This window comes from Panthera pardus, unplaced genomic scaffold, assembly GCF_024362965.1.
Source record: "Panthera pardus isolate Hobbes unplaced genomic scaffold, ASM2436296v1 HiC_scaffold_27, whole genome shotgun sequence".
Classification (NCBI taxonomy): Eukaryota; Metazoa; Chordata; class Mammalia; order Carnivora; family Felidae; genus Panthera; species Panthera pardus.
Window position 1 is genome coordinate 17,895,337 of NW_026526843.1, and position 15,440 is coordinate 17,910,776.

The 15,440-nt window shown below is 57.4% G+C and overlaps 2 long non-coding RNA genes and 2 pseudogenes across 3 annotated transcripts; all 4 read left to right on the forward strand.

Moving 5' to 3' along the window:
• The first annotated feature begins 1,457 nt into the window (after positions 1 to 1,457).
• On the forward strand, positions 1,458 to 4,825 carry LOC128773822 (uncharacterized). 2 transcript variants are annotated; one of them, XR_008418254.1, is made up of 4 exons: positions 1,458 to 1,732; positions 4,361 to 4,463; positions 4,620 to 4,736; positions 4,800 to 4,825. It is a non-coding gene; the product is annotated as an uncharacterized LOC128773822 (long non-coding RNA). The 2 variants fall into 2 exon arrangements; XR_008418255.1 differs by lacking the exon at positions 1,458 to 1,732 and adding an exon at positions 3,397 to 3,469.
• A 211-nt stretch (positions 4,826 to 5,036) lies between these two features.
• On the forward strand, positions 5,037 to 6,092 carry LOC128773759 (melanoma-associated antigen 10-like; annotated as a pseudogene).
• Positions 6,093 to 6,099: 7 nt separating this feature from the next.
• LOC128773908 (uncharacterized) lies at positions 6,100 to 6,520 on the forward strand. Its single transcript, XR_008418379.1, has 2 exons — positions 6,100 to 6,140; positions 6,284 to 6,520. It is a non-coding gene; the product is annotated as an uncharacterized LOC128773908 (long non-coding RNA).
• Positions 6,521 to 7,675: 1,155 nt separating this feature from the next.
• LOC128773760 (melanoma-associated antigen 9-like) lies at positions 7,676 to 9,297 on the forward strand (annotated as a pseudogene).
• Positions 9,298 to 15,440: the final 6,143 nt, after the last annotated feature.

Sequence of the window (15,440 nt, forward strand, 5' to 3'; positions counted from 1 at the left end):
GACCAAAGCAGGAAGTGGGGGGGGGCAGGAAAAAAGGGAGGCAACCAACACACACCCTACTCTGAGGACAACGTGACCTCGGGGGCAAGAAAACAGGACTCTTGGTTCGTGCCCATGTGAGCTGGACCAACTAACCAGCAGGAACAGTTGGAAGAGACCAAATCAGGAAGTGTGTTTGGAGGAGTGGCAGGAATATAAAGGGGACTACCAAATTAAACCAGACGCTGAGAACAACGTGACCTAGGGGCATGAAACTAGGACTCTTTCTTGCAGCCTACTTGAGAAGGAACAATTAACCAGCAGGAACACTTGGAAGATACCAAAGCAGGAACTGGGTGGATCAGGAATAAAAGGGGGCTACCAACTAAGACCCCACTCTGGAGACAACTTGACCTAGGGGGAAAGAAAACAGGAATCATGGTGCAGCCTATCTGAGCAGGGCCAACTAACCAGCAGGAAGAGATGAAAGAGACCAAAGTGAGAAGTGTGGGGGGGGGGGACAATAAAAGGGGGGCTAAAAACTTAAACCCAACTCTGAGGACAACTTGACCTGGGCCAAGGAAACAGGAATATTTGTTGGGCCTTATCTGAACAGGACCAACTAACCAGCAGGAGTGGTTGAAAGAGACCAAACCAGGAAGTGTGTGTGTGTGGGGGGGGGGGTGGTCAGCAGGTACAAAAGGGGGGTGCCAAATTAAACACAACTATGAGGACAACTTGTCCTAGGGGCAGGAAAATAGGATTCTTTGTTGAGACATATACAAGCAGGACAAACTAACCTATAGGAACAGTTGGAAGAGACCAAAGCAGGAAGGGGGAGGCAGGAATAAAAGGGGTTAGGCTACCACCTGAAATCCTACTCTGAGGTCAACTTGACCTAGTGGAACAAAAATAGGACTCGTAGTTGGGGCCTATCTGAGCAGGACCAATTAACCAGCAGGAACAGGTTGAAAAGACCGAAGCAGGAAGTGTGGGGTGGGCAATAGGAATAAAAGAGGGGGGCACCAACTGACTCCCTACTCTGATGACCACTTGACCTGGGCGAAAGAAAATAGGACTCTTTGTTGGGCCCTATCTGAGCAGGACCAAGTAACAAGCAGGAACCGTTGGAAGAGACCAAAGTAGACAGTGTGGGAGGGCAGGAAAATAAAGGGGGGGCTACCAAGTAAGACCCTACTCTGGGGACAACTTGATCTAGATGGTAAGAAAACAAGACTGTTCGGTCCTATCTGAGCAGGAGCAAATAACCAGCAGGAGCCTTTGGAAGAGAACCAAGCGGGAATGGGGGGGGGGGATAAGAGGGGGGCTGCCAAATGGGACCCAATTCTGAGGACAACTTAACCTGGTGGCAAGATAATAGGACTCTTTGGGGGCCAATCTGAGTAGGACCAACTAACCAGTGGGAACAGCTGGAAGAGGCCAAAGCAGGAACTGGGGGGCAGGAATAAAAGGGGGGCTACCAGCTGAGACCATACTCTGAGAACAACTTGACAAAGCGGGCAAGTAAATTAAGACTCTTTTGGAGCCAGTATGAGTAGGACCATCTAACCAGCAGGAAGAGTTGGAAGAGACCAAAGCAGGAAGTGTGGTGAGTAGGAATGAAAGGGGCCTAGTAACTGAGACCCTACTCGGAACACTACTTGACCCAGGGGGCAAGAAAACAGGACTCTTTATAGGGGCCTGTTGAGCAGGACCAACTACACATCAGGAATCGTTGGAAGAGACCAAACCGGTAAGTGGGAGGGAGCAGGAGTAAAAGGGGGGCTGCCAACTGAGTCCCTACTCTGAGGACAACTTGTGTTGGGGACAAGCCAACAGAACTCTTTGTTGGGACATATCTGAGCATGACCAACAAACCAGTGATTACAGTTGGAAGAGACCAAAGCAAGAACTGTGTGTGTGGGGGGGGGGGGGGGGCGGTGCAGCAGGAATAAACGGGGGGGTGGGGGCTACCAACTGCAACAATACTCTGAGGACAACTTGACATGGGGTCAAGAAAATAGAACACTTTGTTGGGGCCCTGTCAGAGCAGAATCAACCAACCAGCAAGAACAGCTAGAAGAGACCAAAGCAAGAAGAGAGGGGGGAGGAATAGAAGGGGGGCTACCAACTGAGACACTCCTCTGAGGACAACTTGTCCTAGGAGCAAGAAAACAGGAGGCTTTGTTCAGGCCTATCTGAGCAGGACCAAGTAACCGGCAGGAACGGTTGGAAGAGAGAAAAGTCGGAAGTGTGTGTGGCGGGGTGGGCAGGAATAATAGCGGGGACGGGCCCAGGCTCTTCTGCAGCAGGTGTCGGGACTTCATGGAGATCCGCAGGGCCCATCCCGCCCCGGGGAGAGGAGATCAGCCTGGGCCGCGGTGCCGGGCTACCTGTAGAGGGTGGCCGCAGGCCCCGTCCACTCAACTGTGCCTCGGGGATCTGAGGAAGCTGAGGACCTTGGGGTGAGGGACAGGATCCTAGGTCAGGAAAGGGCAGGGACACAGGACGGGGGCCACGGTGTCCAGGTGGGGGTCAGAGGGAGGACTGAGGGACTCAGGTCCCCAGGACAGAGGGGACGTCCCAAAGTTCAAGACCTCACGCCTTCTGAGAAGGGCCCTTGGGAGGCATGGGGACTCGCGGAGGAGAGTCGGGCCAGACTTCCGCAGCCGGGTCTCAGAGACACCGGAGGAGGCGCAGGGGGCGGGGGGAGCACAGGGACACCTCAGTTCTGAAGAGGGCAGGGCCCGTGTCCTGCCTGGGGCGATTCCTAATGAGGAGCAGAGGGATCTGCAGGCAAAGGAGCCAGGACCCCACAACAGAGTCAGTCCGCGCAGGCCCCCGGGAGGGATGGGGACACTGGGCGAGGCTGGACTTGGGCATCCGGGTCTCGGATCACCCGGACCGGGGAGTGGGGGTCGGATGGGTGAGCTGGGGAGAACCGAGGACCCGCTGTCGGTCGGGAGCAGCCGCTCCGGCGGGCAGAGGGGAGGAGGGCCCAGGTGCTGTCAGGAGACCAGGTCCACCCCAGCCCAGAGCTACGAAGTCAGTCCGTGCCGCAGGCCCGGGGAGCCCCTGCATCGGGTGGCCAGAGGTGGCGGGCGCCCCGTCACTGAGCCTGGGCGGTGCGTCCCAGAGACCTTCGGACCCTGGTCTGAGGGGCACGAGTTCCCTTCGTCAGCGGCCACGCGCCCAGGCCATCCCCGGGGTGCAGGAGGCCACGGAGGGAGCACCGAGGGAGGGACTCCGGCCCCCAGAACGGAGGCCCCGGCCCGGAAGGCGACCCCTAGCGGCAGCCTAGGGAAGCCCCTAGTGGGAATGAGGCCCCGCGGGGTGTCTGGACTTCCGCATCCGGGTCTCAAGAGACTGGCGGGGCGGTGCGGGGCGGGGCGGGGCGGGGCGAGGGGGCCTCGGCGTCGTCGGCGTCTTCCGGCCTGCGCCTCGAAGCCCGTCGGGCGCGGGAAGGGCGCCGAGCCTCGTGGGCTTCGAGGTGAGGCCCAGAGGGAGGAGCGAGGGAGCCGGGACCCAGAGGGGAATGAGTCCGGCGGTGGGGGCGGCGGTGGAGGCCGCAGGGTGGCGCGGGCCACGACGACTGTGACCAGGGCGTGAGGCGTGGGCGGCCTCGGGCTCTGGGTCCCAGCCCGACCGAGAGCTGGTTGCGCGCGAGGAGCCGGCGTCAGGCGGCAGAGCCCGAGGCCCAGGCCGCCCAGGGAGTCCGGATGGGGACGAGAGGACAGGGCTGAGGGACCCCAAGGAACCCATGTGAGCCCCTGCCATCGGCCCCGGGCCTCCCCGGACTTGGTCGCCTCGTGCGACGCCAGCCGCCTTGGCCCGGACCTCGCCGGGCCGGGAGGGCTCTGGTGGGAGGCAGCGGGCCCGGGGCTCCCCGGGAGAGCCGTGCGGGAGGACGGCCGGAGGCCCCTTGGACCCCAGCCCCGGGGCCGCCGTCGGAAAGCCGCCCCCGCGGTGGGTCTGGGCGAGGGGAGGGCCTTGGTGTGCGGGGCTGGACCCCGGTCAGCCGAGGCAGGATCCCGGGGCCCTGGCCGGGGTGCAGGGGAGAGAGGAGGCGCTGCCTCCCAGCCCAGGACACCTACGTAGGGCCCAGGAGGCCTGCCCTGCCGCTCGGGTCCGCTCTGGCTGTCAGCGGAGGCCCAGAAGGGGCAGGTCCAGGCTGGATGGGGTGGGGGCTCCCGGGGTGGGGGGGGCGCCCAGAGTCCTGGCCAGAACCTCCTGGCCGCAGTGGGGGGTGGGGGCCCGGGGCGGTGCACGCGGTCTGCACCCACCCTGAGACCCTGAGGCGCCCCCTCCGTCCCTCCCTCCGTCTCTCCCTCCCTCCCTCCCTCCCTCCCTCCATCTCTCCCTCCCTCCCTCCGTCTTCCAGGGGCTCGGAGAGCTCTGGAGTTGAGGCCTTGGTCTGAGGCAGGAGTCCCGAGGTCACAGAGCAGAGGAGGCGCGGCCGCGTGCCAGTCGGTTGTCCAGGCGAGGTGCGTGCTCCGCGCGTGGGGCCGGGGGCTCGCCCATCCCACCCCAGAGGGGACCCCTCGGCCCCCAACCCCCACGCGGCCCCGCTCTCAGGCCTGGGAGCTCGGGCTCTGTGGGCTGGGCCTCCCCCTGAGGAGCCACCCCTCATCTGTCTTCAGGGTCTCGCGACCATCATGCCCCTGGGTGAGAGGGGTGCGCTCTGCAAGCTTAAGGAGGAGCCAAGAGAGGTCCCGCTGCCATGGGATGCACCGCTGCCAGAGCCTGAGGACAAGGAGGTGGAGTTGAAGAAGGAGGAGGTGGAGGAGGTGGAGGAGGAGGTGGAGGAGGTGGAGGAGGAGGTGGAGGAGGTGGAGTTGAAGAAGGAGGAGGTGGAGGAGGTGGAGGAGGAGGTGGAGGAGGTGGAGTTGGAGGTGGAGGAGGTGGAGTTGGAGGTGGAGGAGGTGGAGTTGAAGGTGGAGGAGGAGGAGGTGGAAGAAGTGGAGGTGGAGGTGGAGGTGGAGGTGGAGGACGTGGAGTCGGAGGAAGAGGAGTTGGAGGAGGAGGAGTTGGAGGTGGAGTTGGAGGTGGAGTTGGAGGTGGAGGAGGTAGAGTCGGAGGAAGAGGAGTTGGAGGAGGAGGTGGAGTTAGAGGAGGAGGTGGAGTTGGAGGAGGAGAAAGCAGAGGAGGAGGAGAGGGGGGGCCCGTCTCCCTCCTCCTCCTCCTCCTCCTCTTCCTCCCTGTCCTCCTCCTGCTCTGTCCTCATTCTGGTCCCCCTGGAGGAGGGATCTGCTGCTGCCCGGTCCCCGAGTCCTCCCCAGAGCCCTCGGAGCACCTGCCCCTCCCCCAGTGCCATGGCAGGCGCTCCGGGGAGCCAGTCCCACCAGGGCTCCAGCAGCCCCGATGAGGAGGGGTCGAGCACCTGGGGGGCCCCGGCAGGGGCCCAGGCCTCGCTCCCAGATGCGCTCCGCGTGAAGGTGGCCGGCCTGGTGCTGCTGCTGCTCCTCAAGTATCGCACCAAGCAGCCGACCACACGGGCGGAGATGCTGGCGGCGGTCAGCCGAGATGACCGGGACCGCTTCCCCGTGATCTTCCGCCGAGCCTGCGAGTATCTGCAGCTGGTCTTTGGAGTCGACGTGAAGGAAGTGGACCCCCGCGAGCACTCCTACGTCCTGGTCAGCATCCTGGGCCTCAGCTGCGATGGGACGCCGAGTGGTAGGGACGGCATGCCCAAGACCAGCCTCCTGGTGCTGGTCCTGTGGGTGATCCTCCTGGAGGACGACCGTGCCCCTGAGGAGGCGGTGTGGGAAGCGCTGGGGGTCATGGGGGTGTATGCCGGCAGGGAGCACGTATTCTATGGGGAGCCCAGGGAGCTGCTGACCGAAGTCTGGGTGCAGGAAGGGTACCTGGAGTACCGGCAGGTGCCCGGCAGCGAGCCCGCACGCTACGAGTTCCTGTGGGGTCCCAGGGCCCACGCAGAAACCAGCGGCGTGCAAGTGCTGCAGCACATCCTCGCGGTCAACAGCAGGCAGCCCGGGGTCTCCGTGTCTGTCCGAAGAGGCTGTGAGCCATGAGGAAGAGCGGGCCTGAGCCCGAGGGGCAGCCGGGCCCGTTCCCGCCTGGGGTCGAGCAGCTTCTCCTGCGGGGCACGAAGCCAGGCCGCTTCTCGCCTGCGAGTGCGAGCAGAGCGGGCGCTGGGCGTTGTGAGTAGTGGAGGGCCAGGGCGGCTTGGGGGAAAGCGGGGCCAAGAGCACGTTTGGGTGGGTTCTTGTTCTCTGTCTACGTGGCCTCGGAAATCGATCTTTGTTTCCTCGAGGAAGTTTTCAGATGTTGTTCCTTGTCACAGAAGGTTTCGTGAGCTTCGGGCTCAGCGTGGGAGTGGCACCCACGCCACAGGTGTTCGAGAGTCAGAGTTTTGCCGTTTGGTGCAACGAGCTGGGAACCCTTCCGTCCTCGTTCGGGATCCAGAAGGGAATCGCGGTGCCTGGGCTGGGCACAGACAGGGATGTCTTGCAAACGTGAAGACCTTGGCAGTAAACGGATGGTTTCAGGACATGGAGAAGTAAAAGATGTTCGTTCTTGCTTCTCGTCCCTTGTCGTCTGTCATTCTGGACAAGGGACATAGAGATGTGTGCCTGCCTTTGCTTGGGTCTCCAAGAAAGGAGGAGACACCCGATCTGAGCAGAGGTCCCCAGCTCACTGGGACATTTGTGGCCGGACATTCGCCGAGCTCTGCTCACTCTCGGAAGGGCCCTGTGTTGGCAGTGAGGACACTAGGAGAGGCAGGACACGTCTCGCCCATAGGTGACTATCTAGCAGCTGCGGTCCCCATGGGAAGGCAGGGAAAGGTCCCCTAAGAGGAGCAGAAGAAATGAAAGAAGGCTGAGGCGGTGGGGCTCCAGGGGGGGGGAGCCCTGCAGTGGAGATGCCCTGCCCGAGCCAGGCTGGCCTGGGATCTCGGTTCAGTGCGATGCCTTCCGGGCAGCTGATCACAATGTAGCGGGGAGGGGACAGTGGCTGCGGTGGGCTCCCTGCCTCTGTCTCCAGGAAGTCGGGGAGCGAGAGCCTGGATCTGAGGCGCACAGACTCAGCTGTGCAGAGGGCGGGGGCACGGCCCGAGCCGGTCAGAGTCAAGGTGAGGATCCCGGAAAGGATGGTGACAGAGGTGGGGGCCTCGGTCTGGGATGCCTGGTTCGGGCCGGCAGAGAGAAGGGGCCCGGCCGGGCAGCAAGGCGTGCACGTCGACATGTGAGGGAACACGGCCGGCCCCCCATCCCGGAATCCAGGTCAGTCCAGCCGGCAGCCCGAGAGACCCCGGCAGGGTGGTCAGGCGGAGCCCTTCTCCCAGCGGGGCTAAGGGTGGTAGACTCGGGGCCCCAGAGGGACGGGCCCAGGCTGTTCCTGGAGCTGGTGTCTGGACCTGAGGGAGAGCGGTAGGGCCTACTACACCCACCCACCCTGGGTAGAGGCGTTCAGGCCCCGCTGAGGCCCCGGGGTTTCTGGAGAGGGCAGCCGCAGGCTGCGTCCACTCAACTGTACCTCGGGGGTTTGAGGGAGCTGAGGACCTTGGGGTGAGGGACAGGATCCCAGGTCAGAAAGGGCAGGGGCACGGGCCGGGCTAGGGAGTCCAGGTGGGGACATGGGGGGGAGGACCGAAGGACTCAGGTCCCTAGGACACACAGAAGGAACCTGCCAGAGTTCGGGCACCCGCGTCCTTCTGTGAAGGGCCATGGGCAGGATGGGCATTTGGGTGGACAAGTCGGGCCGGACTTCCACAGCGGAGTCTCACAGCCACGGGGTGTGTGTGTGTGTGTGTGTGTGTGTGTGTGTGTGGGCGGGGGGAGGCGGCTGGGACACCTCAAGTGGGCAGAGGGCAGGGCCTGGGTCCTGCGGCCATTCTTGGCGAGGATGCAGAAGGAGGACAGAGGGAGCCTGGGCCCCTCAACAGAGTCAGTCTGAGCCTTCCGAGTGCCTGCCCCTCCCCCGCTGACATGGCAGGTGCTCCGTGGAGCCAGTCCGATGAGGACCCCAGCAGCCCCGATGAGGAGGGGTCCAGCAGCAGAGGGGACCCAGGAGGAGCCCAGCCCTCGCTCCCAGACGCATTCAGCCTGAAGCTGGCTGACCTGGTGGCATTCCTGCTCCTCAGGTATCGCACTCAGCAGCCGACCGACCACACAGGCGGAGATGCTGGCGGCGGTCAGCCAAGATGACCAGGACCACGTCTCCGTGATCTTCCACCAAGCCTGCGAGTATCTGCAGCTAGTCTTTGGTGTTGACGTGAGGGAAGTGGACCCCAGAGACCACTCCTTCTTCCTGGTCACCATCCTTGGCCTGATATGTGATGGGATGCTAAGCAGTAGGCAGGGCATGCCCACGGCCAGCCTCCTGGTGCTGGTCTTGGGGGTGGTCCTCCTGGAGAACAACTGTGCCCCTGAGGAGGAGGTGTGGAACGTGCGGGCTACCAACTGAGACCTACTCTGATGACAACGTGACCTAGGGGCAAGAAATCAGGACGCGTTATCAGGGCATACGTGAGCAGCACCAACTAACCAGCAGGATCAGTTGGAAGAGACCAAAGTGGGAAGTGTGTGGCCACCATGAATAAAAGGGGAGCTAACAACTGAAAACCAACTCTGAGGACAACGTGACTTGGGGGCAAGAAAACAGGACTTTCTTTTGGGGCTTATCTGAGCAGGACCAACTAACCAGATGGAACAGTTGGAAAAGACCAAAGCAGAAAGTGGGTGGGGGGGCTACCAACTGGGATCCTACTCTGAGGACCACTTGATCTAGAGGACAAGAAAACAGGACTCTTTGCTCGGGCCTCAATGCGCAGGACCAACTAACCAGCAGGAATATTTGGTGGAGACCAAAGATGGGAGTGTGTGCTGGGGAGGGGTGGCTGGAGTAAAACGGGGGCTACCAACTGGAACCCTACTCTGAGGACCACTTGACCTGGGGGAAAGATAAAAGGACTCATTGTTGTGGCCTATTTGAAGAGGACCAACTAACCGGCAGGAGCAGGTGGAAGAGACCGAGGCGGAACTTTGTTGGGGGTAGGAATAAACGGGGGGCTACCAACTGAGAAACTACTCTGAGGGCAACTTGAACTGGGGGCAAGAGAACAGGACTCTTTGTTGGGGCCTATCTGAGCAGGAACACCTAATCAGCAGGACCAGTAGGAAGAGACCAAAGCAGGAACTGTGCGGGGGGCAGCAGGAATAAAAGGGGGGCAACCACCTGAAACCATTCTCTGAGTAGAACTTAACCTGGGGGCAAGAAAAAAGGACTCTTTGTTGGGGCCTATCTGTGCCGGAGCAACTAACCAGCATTAACATTTTGAAGAGACCAATGCAGGAAGTGGGGGGAAACGAATAAAAGGGAAGGCAACCATCTGAGACCCTATCCTGAACACAATTTGACCCGGTGGCAAGAAACCAGGACTACTGGTGCGTGTCTATCTGAGCAGGACCAACTAAGAAGTAGGAACAGTTGGAGGAGACCACAGCGGGAAGAGGGGGAAGGGAACAAAGGGGGACTAAACACTGAAACCCTACTTTGAAGACACCTTGACCTGGGGCAAGAAAATAGGACTCTTTCTTGGGGGCTATCTGAGCCGGACCATCTAAGCAAAAGGAACAGTTGGAAGAGACCAAAGCAGCAAGTGGAAGCAATAAAGGGGGCCTACCAACTGAGACCCTACTCTGAGGACACCTTGACCTGGGGGCAAGTCAACAGGACTCTTTGCTGGGGCCTATCTGAGCAGGACCAACTAACCAGCAGGAACAGTTGCAAGAGACCAAAGCGGGAAGTGGGGAGGGGCAGGAATAAAAGGGGTGCTACCAAGTGAGACACTACTCTGAGGACAGTTTGACATAGGGGGCAGGAAAACAGGACTCTTGGTGGTGCCTATCTGAGCAGAACCAACTCATCAGGAACATTTGGAGGAGACCAAAGCAGGAAGTGAGTGTGTGTGTGTGTGTGTGTGTGTGTGTGTGTGTGTGTGTGTGTTGGGGGGGTGGCAGGAATGAAAGTGGGGCTACAAACTGAAAACCAACTCTGAGGACAAATTGACCTGGGGGAAGAAAATCAGTCTTTGTCGGGGCCTATCAGAGCAGGTCCACTTAACCAGAAGGAACTGTTGGAAGAGATCAAAGTGGGAATTGGGGGAGGACAAGAATAAAAGGAGGGTACAAACTCAGACACTACTCTGAGGATAACTTGACCTAGGGGGCATGAAAACATAACTCTTTGTTTGCCCTATCTGAGCAGGAACAATTAACCGGCAGGGACATTTGGAAGAGACCAAAGTGGGAAGTGAGGAGGCAGGAATAAAAGAGGGGTACCCTCTGAAACCCTACTCTGAGGACTCCTTGACCAGGGAGCAAGAATATAGGACTTTTTGTTGGGGCCTATCTGAGCAGAACCAACTAACAAGCAGGAATACTTGGAAAAGACCAAAGCAAAATGTGTGGGGTGAGGCTGCGAGTATAAAGGGGGCCTACCGAGTGAGACCCTACCTTGGGGACAGCTTCATCTAGGCAGCAAGAAAATAGGACTTTTCGTTGGGGCCTAAGCAGAGCAAGGATCCAGCAGGGACATTTGGAGCAGACATAAGCGGGAAGTTGGGATGTGCAGGAATAAAGGCAGGGCTACTGGCTGCAACTCTACTCTGAGGACAACTTGACTTGGGGGCAAAAAAACAGGACTCTGTGTTGGGGCCTATCTGAGCAGGATGTACTCATCAGCAGGAACAATTGGACGAGACCAAAGCAGGAAGTGCGGGGCGGGGGGCAGGAATGGGTGGGGGGGGCTACCAACTGAGACCCTACTCTGAGGGCAACTTAACCTAGGGGGCAAGAAAACAGGACTCTGTGTTGGGACATAGGTGAGCAGGACCAACTAACTAGAAGGAACAGTTAGAAGAGACCAAATAGGGAAGTGTGTGGGGGGTGGGAATAAAAGGGGAGCAACCAACTGAGACCCGACTCTGAGGACAACTTGACTCAGGAGGCAAGGAAACAGGACTCTCTGTTGGGGGCCTACCTGACCAGGAACAACTAACCAACAGGAGCAGTTGGAAGAGACCAAAGCGAGAAGTGAGGGAGGGGCAGGAATAAAAGGGGGACTACCAACTGAGAACTTACTCTGAGGACAACTTGTCCTGGGGCAAGAAAACAGGACTCTTGGTTGGGGCCTGTCTAAGCAGGACCAGCTAACCAGCAGGAACAGTTGGAAGAGAGCAAGCGGGAAGTGGGGGTGGGGCAGTTATAACAGGGGGGCTAAAAGCTGAGACCCGACTCTGAGGACAACTTGACCTATGGGACAAGAAATCAGGACTCTAAGTTGGGGCCTATGTGAGCAGGACCACCTAAGCAGCAGGACCATTTGGAAGAGACCCATGCAGGAAATGTGGGGGGTGCGGGAATAAAAGTAGGGCTACCAACTGAGACCCTACTCTGAGGACAACTCGACCTAGGGAGTAAGAAAACAGGACTCTTCTTTGGGGCCTATCTGAGCAGGACCAACTAAGCAGCAGGAACTGTTGGAAGAGACCAAAGCAGGAAGTAGGGGGCGCGGGAATAAAAGGGGGCTAACAACTAAGAGCTTACTCTGGGGACAACTTGACCTAGGGGGCAAGTAAAGAGGACTCTTTGTTGGGCCCTATCTGAGCAAGACCAAGTAACCAGCAGGAAGAGTTGGAAGAGATCAAAGTGGGAAGTGGGGGAGAGAGAATAAAAGGGGGGCTACAAACTGAAACACTACTCTGAGGACATCTTGATCTGGAAAAACAGATCTTGATCAAGAAAACAGGACTCTTTGTTGGGACTATCTGAGGAGGGCCAGCTCACCAGTAGGAACAGTTGTTAGACAGCCAAGCAGAACATGTGCAGAAGGGTTAGGAATAAAAGGGGAGGCTACCAACTGAGACCATGCTCTGAGGACAACTAGACCTAGGGGGCAAGGAAACAGGACTCTTTGCTGTGGCCTATCTAACAAGGCCCAACTAATCAGCAGGAACAGTTGGAGAAGACAGAAGCTTGAAGCAGGGTGGCAGCGTTAAAGTGGGGCTACCAACTAAGGCCCTACTCTGAGGACCATGTAACCTGGGGCCAAGAAAACAGGGCTCTTTGTTGGGGCCTATCTGAGCAGGACCAACTCACTAACAGGAACAGTTGGAAGAGGCCAAAGTGTGAATTGCAGGGGCAGGAATAAAAGGGGGGCCACCGACTGAGACCCTACTCTGAAGACAACTTGATATAGGGGACAAGAAAACAGGACTTTTGGTTCCGGCCTATCTGAGTAGGACCAACTAACTAACAGGAACAGCTGGAAGAGACCAAAGAAGGATTGGGGGGCAGGAAAAAAGGGAGGCTGCCAACTGAGAACCTGTTCTTCAGACAAGTTGACATTGGGGGCAAGAAACAGGGCTCTTTGTTGGGACCTACCTGAGCAGGACCAACTAACCAGCAGGACCAGCTGGAAGAGATCAAAGCGGGAAGCGTGGGGGGAGAAAACAATAGAGGGGGGGGCCACAAACTGAAACCCTACTCGGAGGGGAACTTGACCTGGGGCAAGAAGAAAACAGGACTCTTTTGGGGGGCCTATCTGAGCAGGAGTAACCAACCAGCAGGAAAAACTGGATTAAACCAAAGGAGGAAGCGGGGGCGGGGGGGGGCAGGAATAAATGGGGAAGCTACAAACTGAGACCCTACTCTGCAGAAAACTTGACCTAGAGGGCAAGAAAATAGGACATTTTCTTGGGGCCTATCTGAAGACAACCAACTAACCAGCAGATACAGATGGAACATACCAAAGCAGGCAGAGGGGGGAGGCAGGAATAGAAGGGGTACAACCAACTGAGACCATACTCTGAGGATAACTTCACCTAGGGGTCTTGAGAAATGGACTCTTTGTTGCGGCCCATCTGAGAAGAACCAACTAACTAGCAGATACAGTTGGAACAGACCAATGCGGCAAGTGTTTGGTGGAAGCAATAAAAGGGGGTCTACCAACTGAGGTCCTACTGTGAGATCAACTTGACCTAGTGGGAAAAAAACAGGACTCTTTTTTGGGCCTATGTGAGCAGGACCAACTAACCAGCAGGAACAGTTGGAAGAGACCAAAGCTGGAAGTGTGTGAGGGGGTGCAGGAATAAAAAGGGGCTACCAGCTGAAACCCTACTCTGAGGACAAACTGACATGGGGGCAAGAAAACAAGACTCTTTGTTGGAGTCTATCTGAACAGGACCAACTAACCAGCAGGAACCTTTGGAGCAGATCAAAGCTGGAAGTGAGGGGAGGCATCAATAAAAGTGGGGCTACCAACTGAGACCCTACTCTGAGGACCATTTGGCCTGGAGCAAGAAAACAGAACTCTTTGTTGGGGCTTATCTGACCAGGAACAACTAACCGGCAGGAGCAGTTGGAAGAGACCAGGAAGTGGGGAGGGCAGGTATAGAAGAGGGCCTCCCAACTGAGACCCTGCTCTGAGGATAACTTGATCTGGGGGCATGAAAACAGGACTCTTTGTTGGGGCCTATCTTAGCAGGACCAATGAACCAATAGTAGCAGTTGTGAGAGACCAAAGCAGCATGTGGGGAGGCAGGAGAAAAAGGGAGGCAACCAACTGAGACCCTACTCTGAGGACAAATTGACCTAGGGGGCAAGAAAACAGGACTCTTGTTTCGGGCCTACATGAGCAGGACCAACTCACCAGCAGGAACCATTACGAGAGAAGAAATGAGGAAGTGTGTGTAAGGGGGTGGCAGGAATAAAAAGGGGGCTACCGACAGAAACCCTACTTTGAGGACAACGTGACATAAGGACATGAAAATAGGACTGATTGTTGTGGCCTACCTGAGTAGGACCAACTAACCAGCAAGAACTGTTGGCCCAGGAATAAAGGGGGGGGGCTAACAACTAAGACTTTACTCTGGGGACAACTTGACCTAGGGGGCAAGTAAAGAGGACTCTTTGTTGGGCCCTATCTGAGCAAGACCAACTAACCAGCAGGAATAGGTGGAAGAGACCAAAGCGGGAAGTGGGGGAGAGAGAATAAAAGGGGGGCTACAAACTGAAACGCTACTCTGAAGACAACTTGACATGGGGGTAAGAAAACGGGACTCTTTGTTGGGACTATCTGAGGAGGACCAGCTCACCAGTAGGAACAGTTGTTAGACAGCTAAGCAGAAAGTGTGCAGAGGGGGTAGGAATAAAAGGGGGCCTACAAACTGAGACCCTACTCTGAGGACAACTTGACCTAGGGGGCAAGGAAACCGGACTCTTTGCTGCAGCCTATCTAACAAGGCCCAACTAATCAGCAGGAACAGTTGGAGAAGACAAGAGCTTGAAGCGGGGTGGCAGCATTAAAGTGGGGCTACCAACTAAGGCCCTACTCTGAGGACCATGTAACCTGGGGCCAAGAAAACAGGACTCTTTGTTGGGGCCTATCTGAGCAGGACCAAGTTACCAAAGTAGTTGGAAGAGACCAAAGGGGGAAGTGTGTGGGGGCAGGAATAAAAGGGGGACTACCAACGGAAACACACCTCTGAGGAAAACATGCCCTGGGGGCAAGGAAACAGGAATTTGGGGGGGGGGTCTGAGTAGGACCAACTAACTAGAGGGAACATTTGGAAGGGACCAAAGCAGGAATTGTGTGGGTGAGGCAGCAGGAATAAAAGTGGGGCTGCCAACTGAAACCCTACTTTGAGGACAAATTGACCAGGGGGCAAGAAAATAGGAGTCTTTATTGGGGTCTACCTGAGCAGGACCAAGTAAGCATCAGGAACTGTTGGAAGAGACCAAAGCAGGAAGTAGGGGGTGCAGGAATAATAGGGGACGCCAACAACTAAGACCTTACTCTGGGGACAATTTGACCTAGGGGGCAAGTAATTAGGACTCTTTGTTGGGCGTATCTGAGCAGGACCAACTAAGCAGCAGGGATAGGTGGAAGGGACGGAAGCGGGAAGTGTGGGAGAGGGAATAAAAGAGGGCCTACCAACTGAAACCGTACTCCGAGGACAACTTGACTTGGGGGCAAGAAACTAGGACACTTTGTAGGGACTATCTGAGGAGGACCAACTCACCAGTAGGAACAGGTGTTAGACAGCTAAGCAGAAAGTGTGCGGAGGGGGTAGGAATAAAAAGGGGGCTACCTACTGATACACTTCTCTGAAGACAATGTGACCTAGGGGGCAAGAAAACAGGGCTCTTTCCTGGGGCCTATCTTAGAAGGATCAACTAACCAGCATGAGCAGTTGAAGAGACCACCTAGGGAAGTGTTAGGTGGAGAAGGAATAAAACTGGGGCACCCAAAGGAAACCCTACACTGAGGGAAACTGGGCCTCGGGGGCAAGAAAAGAGGACTCTTTCCTGGGGCCCATCTGAGTAGGACCAACGAACCATCAGGAATAGTTGTAAGAGACCAAAGCAGAAAGTGGGAGGAGGCAGAAATAAAAGGGGGGCTATCATCTGAGACCCTACTCTGAGGACAACTTGATC